Source organism: Helianthus annuus, chromosome 9 (assembly GCF_002127325.2).
Source record: "Helianthus annuus cultivar XRQ/B chromosome 9, HanXRQr2.0-SUNRISE, whole genome shotgun sequence".
Lineage (NCBI taxonomy): Eukaryota > Viridiplantae > Streptophyta > Magnoliopsida > Asterales > Asteraceae > Helianthus > Helianthus annuus.
Genome location: NC_035441.2, coordinates 5,053,600 through 5,061,793, shown reverse-complemented (window position 1 = coordinate 5,061,793; position 8,194 = coordinate 5,053,600).

Here is an 8,194-nt window from a genome sequence, read left to right as displayed (position 1 = left end):
TCAATTTAAGCCCTGTAGGGGTATTTTGGTCATTTTAAAGGTTATAAAAGAGGTTAAACATTAATCTGAGTTTCAGGTCTGATATAATCAGTAAAAATAATTATTTTTATAAGTCATAACAGTAGGGTATTGCATATATGTGAAATTTATCATTTATAACCAAACTATGCACCGTAGGGGCATTTTGGTAATTTCACATAAGCTTTAAAGGTCAAATTTTGCTTACTGTTTAATTATAAGAATTTACTTAAAACATCAGTAGGTATTAAGTTTTATATGCCAAAAATAGTTTTAACTCATACCATGCGTTTAAAACGCGTAAAGGTCGGTTTTAAGCGATTTTCGGGTCATAATAGGAAATCTGAGTTTTTGATCAGTTTATAAAGTTCAAAATATTTTATTTATCATATAAAATCAGTAGCAAAAAGTTTGGTATCAAAATATTATGTAAAACTCATTTTATGCAAGGAAAGGGTATAACCGACAATTACCAAATCAAAGCTAGGATCCTATGTTATGCTCAGTTTAAAAATAAATAAAAATCTTCAAAAATCCAAAAATATTATTTTACATCAGTGGGTAAAAAGCTTGGTGTCAAAATTTGGGTTTAGATAGGCTTTACGCTAATTATGCCGTTTAATTAATAAAAAGCTTTCTAATTACGATATTGAGCATAACTCCTAATCTAGACCTCAAACTGATGTCAAATTTTTAGAACATGTTTATAATTCAGTAATAAAGGTTTTTGTCCTCTCACATTTTCAAAAATCTCGTTTTAAGGTCTAAATGGCATAATGGTCAACATTTAGGCATATAACGGAAACATGCAAATGAATAGGATAACTAAGGAACCAAGTTGTATAACCTCAGAGGGTTACACTAACCTATAACCTGGTCCTAATATAGCTCTAAGGCATTTCTAAAATATGCTACATTGGGTCAGAACTGAAAGTCAAAGCAAAAGTCAACTTTTGCGACTTTCGGTTTCGAACCGAGCCTAACTCAAAATTGTCGGGTTGAACATGCTTAGACATGTTCTTACATTAATTACCAAGTTATATAAGTGATAAAACAGGTTTTATGGCTTCTACATTGTTAATTATGTGTTTATGTGAAAATTAGCTTTCTGTTGACTTTTTATAATTAAGTTTGACCCGACAATTGACCTAGTTAGAGTGGGAATCAGAGGGTGCCCTTTTAAGGGTTTATTACCCACATAATTACCCACTCATAGCCACTTTCAATTCGAAAAATGACTGGACCATTAGTGATTAATCACTAAGTCAAACCTTAATTACGATAAGTTTGACTTTTGGTCATTAAACTAATTAAAACGGAAATTGGGAGGTTAAGGACACTTACAATGGTCCTAAGCACGGTTTTTGAACTTAAGGAGACTTGCTTGAAGATCAGAAAGCTCCATAGAATAACTTCAAGTGAAATTTGAAATGAGCAAGTATAATGGTTGCAACAAGAGCTCCTTATATATCAATTTTGATCTCACAAGATCATTACAACAAGGTCTAGGGGTGATTCCAGATCATCACAGGCGTCCCCTATGCATGAAAATCTGTTGGCCAAGCTCCTGAATTCGAATACCATGCTCATAAGTCGGTTAACCTGCTGCAACAGGCAACTGCCAGTTCTGCTGAAAAAGCACCTCCGTCGCGCCACGCGCCAGGGAAAGGGGATCCCGGCGCGCCACGCGAGGCAACCATTTTTAATGTTTGTTTGTTTTGTTGCATGTTCAGTCCCTGCACTCTTGTTGCTCCATAATCCGACATTTTCAGCATGCATGGCCAGTGTAAACAGGTTAAGGGTGTCCGAGGGAGTGTGGCCATGCATTTGAAAGTCTTGGACACCTTGAAATTGGCCCCGAATGAAGAATTGTGATATTTACACTTTTAACCCCTATTCTTGGAAATTTTAATTTTCATCATAATTTTGAATCGGATCTTTATGAAACTTTTATCAGATGTTCTTGAGGGTGTAATAATGTATTATAAAACTTTCGGGAACGTAAAAAGGCCTCTCAGAGGTAAACTTAACATGTTGACACATTTAACCCCTGTGTTTTGTAACTTTTGATTTATAAGCACAAACGGCTTCTAGTGCTTGATAATTTATTCAATAATGAATACGGACATTATATAAAGTCATTCAGAGGCACAAGATTGGCATAATGACGCTTTTGGTCCTTCTAATTATATCTTTGCACTGGTTGACAAATTTAGTCCCTCAAGATATCTTTAATCACAATCAGGGTTTATGACACGTGTCATCACTGAGTTGGACGTGATTTTACGAGGTGTTACATCCTCACCTCCTTAAAAGAAATCTCGACCTCAAGATTTACTGGAATAAATGAGGGTACTTTTCTTTCATTGTGGATTCCACATCCCACGTATACTCGGGACCTCTACGGGCATCCCATTTAACTTTCACAATTGGCACGTGCTTCCTTCAAAGCTTCTTAACCTGCCGATCCTCAATCGACAAAGGCTTTTCTACAAACTTTAAGCTCTCATCAATATGCACATCTTTATGTGGCATGACTAGTGACTCATTGATGCGTGTGAAGTGCGATATATTTTAGGTGTATATTTTAAGCCCTTTTACACTTTTTTAGCCAAGTTTTAAATTTATAAAATACGATATTTACTAACACTAAACACACATATGGGCAAGTGCACCCATCGTGGACGTAGTATAGTGTTAGTAAGATACCGTGGTTGTCCAAGGACACAAGAGCTTTTAGTGCCGGTTTTTCCTCAACGTCTAATCAAATCAAAATGTTAGAAAAATGTTTTTAAACTAGAAAAAATAAAACTAACTAAAATGCTGAAAATAAAAATAAAAGTAAAAACAGATAGACAAGATGAATCACTTGGATCCGACTCGTGTGTAGTGTAACCTTTGATTATTTTCGCGCTTTTGCACTTGTTTAAGAGATTATCTTAGTTATTGTAGTAGGCCCCTCTTTTGAAGGTGGCGTTACCCTCAACCCAGTAGTTTGAGTCAGCAAGGATACAATCCTAAAGGTCGGATTATTGAAAGATAATTAATTAACTTATTAATGCATAATGTGGTAGGCCCCTATTTTGAAGGTGACGTTACCCTCGGCTAAGTAGTCTAAGTCAGCAGGGATACAGTCCTAAGTAGCCGGGTTAAAGTTTTAATAGTAGTTTAACTTATGAGGGGATCAAAGAGTTTGGACCCCCGCCATCCAATACCGGTGGGTATTGAAGGATGTCCTACTAAATTTGACCCAGGTCCTTTGCAGGATCTATACACTGAACAATGGCAAGACTCTTACCAAACCGTTCCCTTAACCCCCGACCAGGTAGCCAACATACCTCCATATAGACCGTGGAGATATGAATGGTGAAAATCTTTTATTTTATATAGACAGTAAAATAATGCCAAGACACCACGGACAAACGACAAGGAAGAATCACCTTCAACATAAGAAACTAGTTATTAAAGTCATTAATACATAACTAATTAAAAAGTGCAAAAGATTAAAAATAAAAAGTATTACACTAAACACTTGTCTTCACCAAGTGATGTAAGAGACTTAGGCAAACATGGCCTTTGATTGTCAAGAACTCTTACGATCAATCTTGGATCCCGAGACGACTCACACACTCTATGATGGACAATGGATGATGGTGGTGGATGATGGTGTTGTGATGGTGGTGGGTGGTGGGTGAAGTGTGAGAGAGGTGGTGTGCCAAGGGATTAGTTGCAAGAGCTCCAAGCATTCCTATTTATAGGCTGAACAGAAGCTCGGGCACGGTCCCGTGTCCATTGGGCACGGCCCCGTGTCCATCCTCCTCTCTTTCTTCATTAAATGCCGTTTGTCTGCATTAGTTGACCACGCCCCCGTGTCCGCTGAGCACGACCCCGTGTGTAGAAGCATATCTGTACTATCAAGATTTGTCTGGATTCCGCGAACCTTAGAGTTGACCACGGCCCCGTGTCCGCTGAGCACGGCCCCGTGGTGGGCGATGGAAGCTTCTACAACTTTGTCTTTTCTGCTGACACTTGGGCACGCCCCCGTGCTCACTGAGCACGGGGAGTGTTCAGCCTTCTATTCTCTTGTTTTGCTTGGGAAGATGCTGTCAGGGGGTCGGGCATGCCACGTTTGTTCCTTTTCTTGTATTTGTGTTAGAGTTAGCTGCCTTTTTGCTTCTTTTGTTTATTTGAGCTCATTTAATCCTGAAAATACAAAAGGAAGACAAAAACACACTTTTTCCTGCATTAGTACTAAAAAAGGGTTAGTTTTATGCCACAATTGATGTAATTTATATGTTGCATTTTGTGCACATCACTCATCAGCTAGACATTTCTTCAGATTGCAGATGTGGAACACATTATGAATATCACTGAGCTCTTCGGGCAGGTTTAATTTGTAAGCCACTGTTCCGACACATTCGTTGATCTCGAATGGTCCTATGTATCTTGGGCTTAACTTGCCTTTCTTACCAAATCGCATTACCCCTTTCCAGGGTGATACCTTCAGTAACACTTTGTCACCAACCTCGAACTTTACGCCTTTTGTCTGCGTAGCTTTTCTGCCTATCTCGGGCAGCTTTGAGACGATCTCTTATCTGTACAATCTTGTCTGTCGTCTCCTGGACTATATCAGGTCCTGTGAGTTGGATATCTCCAACTTCTGCCCAACAAACAAGCGCCCTGCACTTTCTCCCATATAACGCTTCAAAAGGTGCAGCTTGTATACTAGAATGATAGCTATTATTGTATGAAAATTCTATCAATGGAAGATGATCATCCCAACTACCTCCTAAGTCAATAACACAAGCTCGTAGCATATCTTCGAGTGTTTGAATAGTGCGCTCGCTTTGACCATCCGTCTGAGGATGATATGCTGTGCTGAAGTTCAATCGAGTGCCTAGGGATTGCTGAAAACTTTTCCAGAAATGTGATGTATAGCTTGTATCCCTATCAGAGATGATAGACACTGGCACTCCGTGGAGAGATACAATCTCGTCCACGTATAGCTGAGCTAACTTATCTGAGCTGTGTGTTTCCTTAATAGGTAGGAAGTGGGCTGACTTAGTCAGTCTATCCACTATTACCCAAATAGTATCATTTCCTCGCTTTGTCTTTGGTAACTTGGTGATAAAATCCATAGTCACCATTTCCCATTTCCAGGTGTGAAGTTCAGGCTGTTGCAGCAAACATGACGGCTTCTGATGTTCTGCTTTAACTTGAGCACATGTCAGGCATTTGGCCACATAAGTGGCTATAGACTTCTTCAAGCCTATCCACCAATAATTTGCCTTTCAGTCCTGGTACATCTTATCACTTCCAGGATGAACAGAATACTTGGAATTGTGGGCTTCTTGAAGGATAACATCCTGAAGTCCTCCATAGATTGGAACCCATATTCGTCCATTTAATCTTAGGATTCCATCCTTGCCATATGATAGCTGTTTTGCAGTGACTCCCAGTTTTTCATTTGGATAGTTAGCTTCTAATACGGCTTCCTTCTGTGCGGCTAACAGTCTTTCATTCAAACTATTCTTTCATTCAATGCTCTTGGCATTGATTCTTATGGGCTTAACCCTTTCCTTCCTACTTAAGGCATCGGCGACCACATTCGCCTTGCCTGGATGGTATCAGATTTCACGATCATAGTCATTTAAAGTCTCCATCCATCATCACTGCCTCATGTTTAAGTCCTTCTGATAAAACAGATGTTGAAGGCTCTTGTGATCCGAATAGATCACACACTTGGTACCATATAGATAATGCCTCCAAAGTTTTAGTGCAAACACAACGGCACCCATTTCCAAGTCATGGGTGGTGTAATTCTTTTCCTGCACCTTTAACTGTCGAGAAGCGTAGGCAATAACCTTGCCTTTCTGCATGAGCACACATCCCATACCAGTGTGTGATGCGTCGCAGTATACTACAAATTCTTCTATTCCATCAGGCAATGTCAACACAGGTGCATTGCTCAACTTCTGCTTAAGAATGTCAAAAGATTCTTGCTGCTTAGGACCCCAATCAAACTTGATATTCTTGCGAGTTAGTGAAGTTAGGGGCGCTGCAATTCTTGAAAGTTTTCAATAAAACGCCTATAATATCCTGCCAGGCCCAAAAAGCTACGGATTTCTGTGGGTGTCTTTGGCTCTTGCCAGTTCATAATAGCTTCAATCTTAGCGGGATCCACCTGGATACCACGCTCACTAACCACATGTCCAAGAAATTGGACTTCACGTAGCCAAAACTCACACTTCGAAAACTTGGCATAGAGTTTCTCATGCTGAAGGAGTTTAAGAATACAACGAAGGTGCCTCTCATGGTCGGCTTGATTCTTCGAATAAATAAGAAGGTCATCAATGAAGACGATAACAAATTTGTCTAAGTATGGTTTGCAGACGCGATTCATGAGATCCATGAATGCTGCTGGTGCATTAGTGAGCCCAAAAGGCATCACTAGGAACTCGTAGTGACCATAACGAGTCCTAAATGTAGTCTTGTGTATGTCTTCATCTCTAACCTTCAGCTGATGGTAGCCTGACCTCAAATCGATCTTGGAGAAGTAACTTGCTCCTTGCAATTGATCGAACAGATCGTCGATCCTGGGCAATGGATATCTATTCTTGATCGTCACCTTGTTAAGTTCGCGATAATCGATGCATAGACGCATCGATCCATCCTTCTTCTTTACAAACAGGATTGGTGCTCCCTAGGGAGATGAACTAGGTCGGATAAATCCTTTTGCTAATAAATCATCCAGTTGAGTTCTCAACTCTTTCATCTCAGTTGATGCTAACTTGTAAGGTGCTCTTGCAACAGGTGCTGCTCCAGAAATAATGTCAATTCTGAACTCTACTTCCCTATCTGGTGGTAAACCAGGTAGTTCTTCAGGGAATACTTCTGGATATTCAGAAATGACAGGGATGTCTTCGATTTTGGGCTTCGGTTCATCAATAGTCACCTGTGCCATGTAAATGACACAACCCTTCTTCAAACATCTTGACGCCTTAAGCATGGACACTTGCTTAGGTAACCCATACTAAGTGTCTCCCTGTATGGTATGTGGCTCACCATACGGAGTCTTGATCACCACTTGTTTCTTGTCGCAAACGATCTGGGCTTGGTTATGAGATAACCAATCCATGCCTATCACTATGTCGAAATCAGCTAATTTCAAAGGAAGTAAGGATAACCAATCCACATCCATCTAACACAGTTGTGGCAGTCTCTAAGGTACCATCGGCCAACTCTACTTCATATTTCACGCTTAGGGTTTTAACAGGTAAATTTAACAATTTACAAAACTTATCATCTACAAATGACTTATCTGCACCTGAATCAAATAATACCCTTGCATAAACATCATTTATAAGGAAGGTACCTGTTATCACATTATCATCCTGAACTGCTTCCCGTGCATTCATCTTGAAGACCCTAGCATTGGTCTTCTTTCCCTCTTCCGGCTTCTTGGCATACTTTGGGCAATTTGTCTTAATATGCCCTTTCTCGTTACAGTTGTAACAAGTTGCATCTTTTAACTTCTTGCAATCCAAAGTCTTATGCTCTTTGGATTTGCATAACCCATAGCCAATTGGCTTTGATTGCGACTTTAGATCAAACCTGCATTTTCCAAAATGACGTTTCTGGCAGGTTTTGCACTTTGGCTTCTCATCCAATTGCTGATTACCCTTGTTGGATCCAAACTTCTTCTTGATGTTCGTGTTTCCCTTATGCTTCTTATCCGAGCGTCGTGAGTTATCATCCTCACATTTCCTCTTCCCTTCTTCAGAGCTCTTAAGCGATCTCAGCCTGACCGCATCCAGAGTAAGGGATAAGGATAAATCAGCTGCTGACCTAAAAGTAGTAGGTCAAGATTCCTTTTAGGTTGTGAATCCCTAAATAACCTGGAATGAATAAAGGATATATCTATCCACACATGATACCATTTAGTGTTTTAAATCCATGCGTCGTCTAAATGGTTATCAAATCCACAGCCTGAAGTTTGTGTGATTGTGGCTTAGCTATTGTGATAGCAAGCGTATTATTCCAGATTTCTATTTTATTTTGATAATAATAGTGAGTTTAATTCCCATGTTACAAAATGATTGGCGGAATAAGTGCTGAACTTCCTGTAGATTATGTTCATACACGAATTGCTTTTGTTAAGACAATCATTGAATGT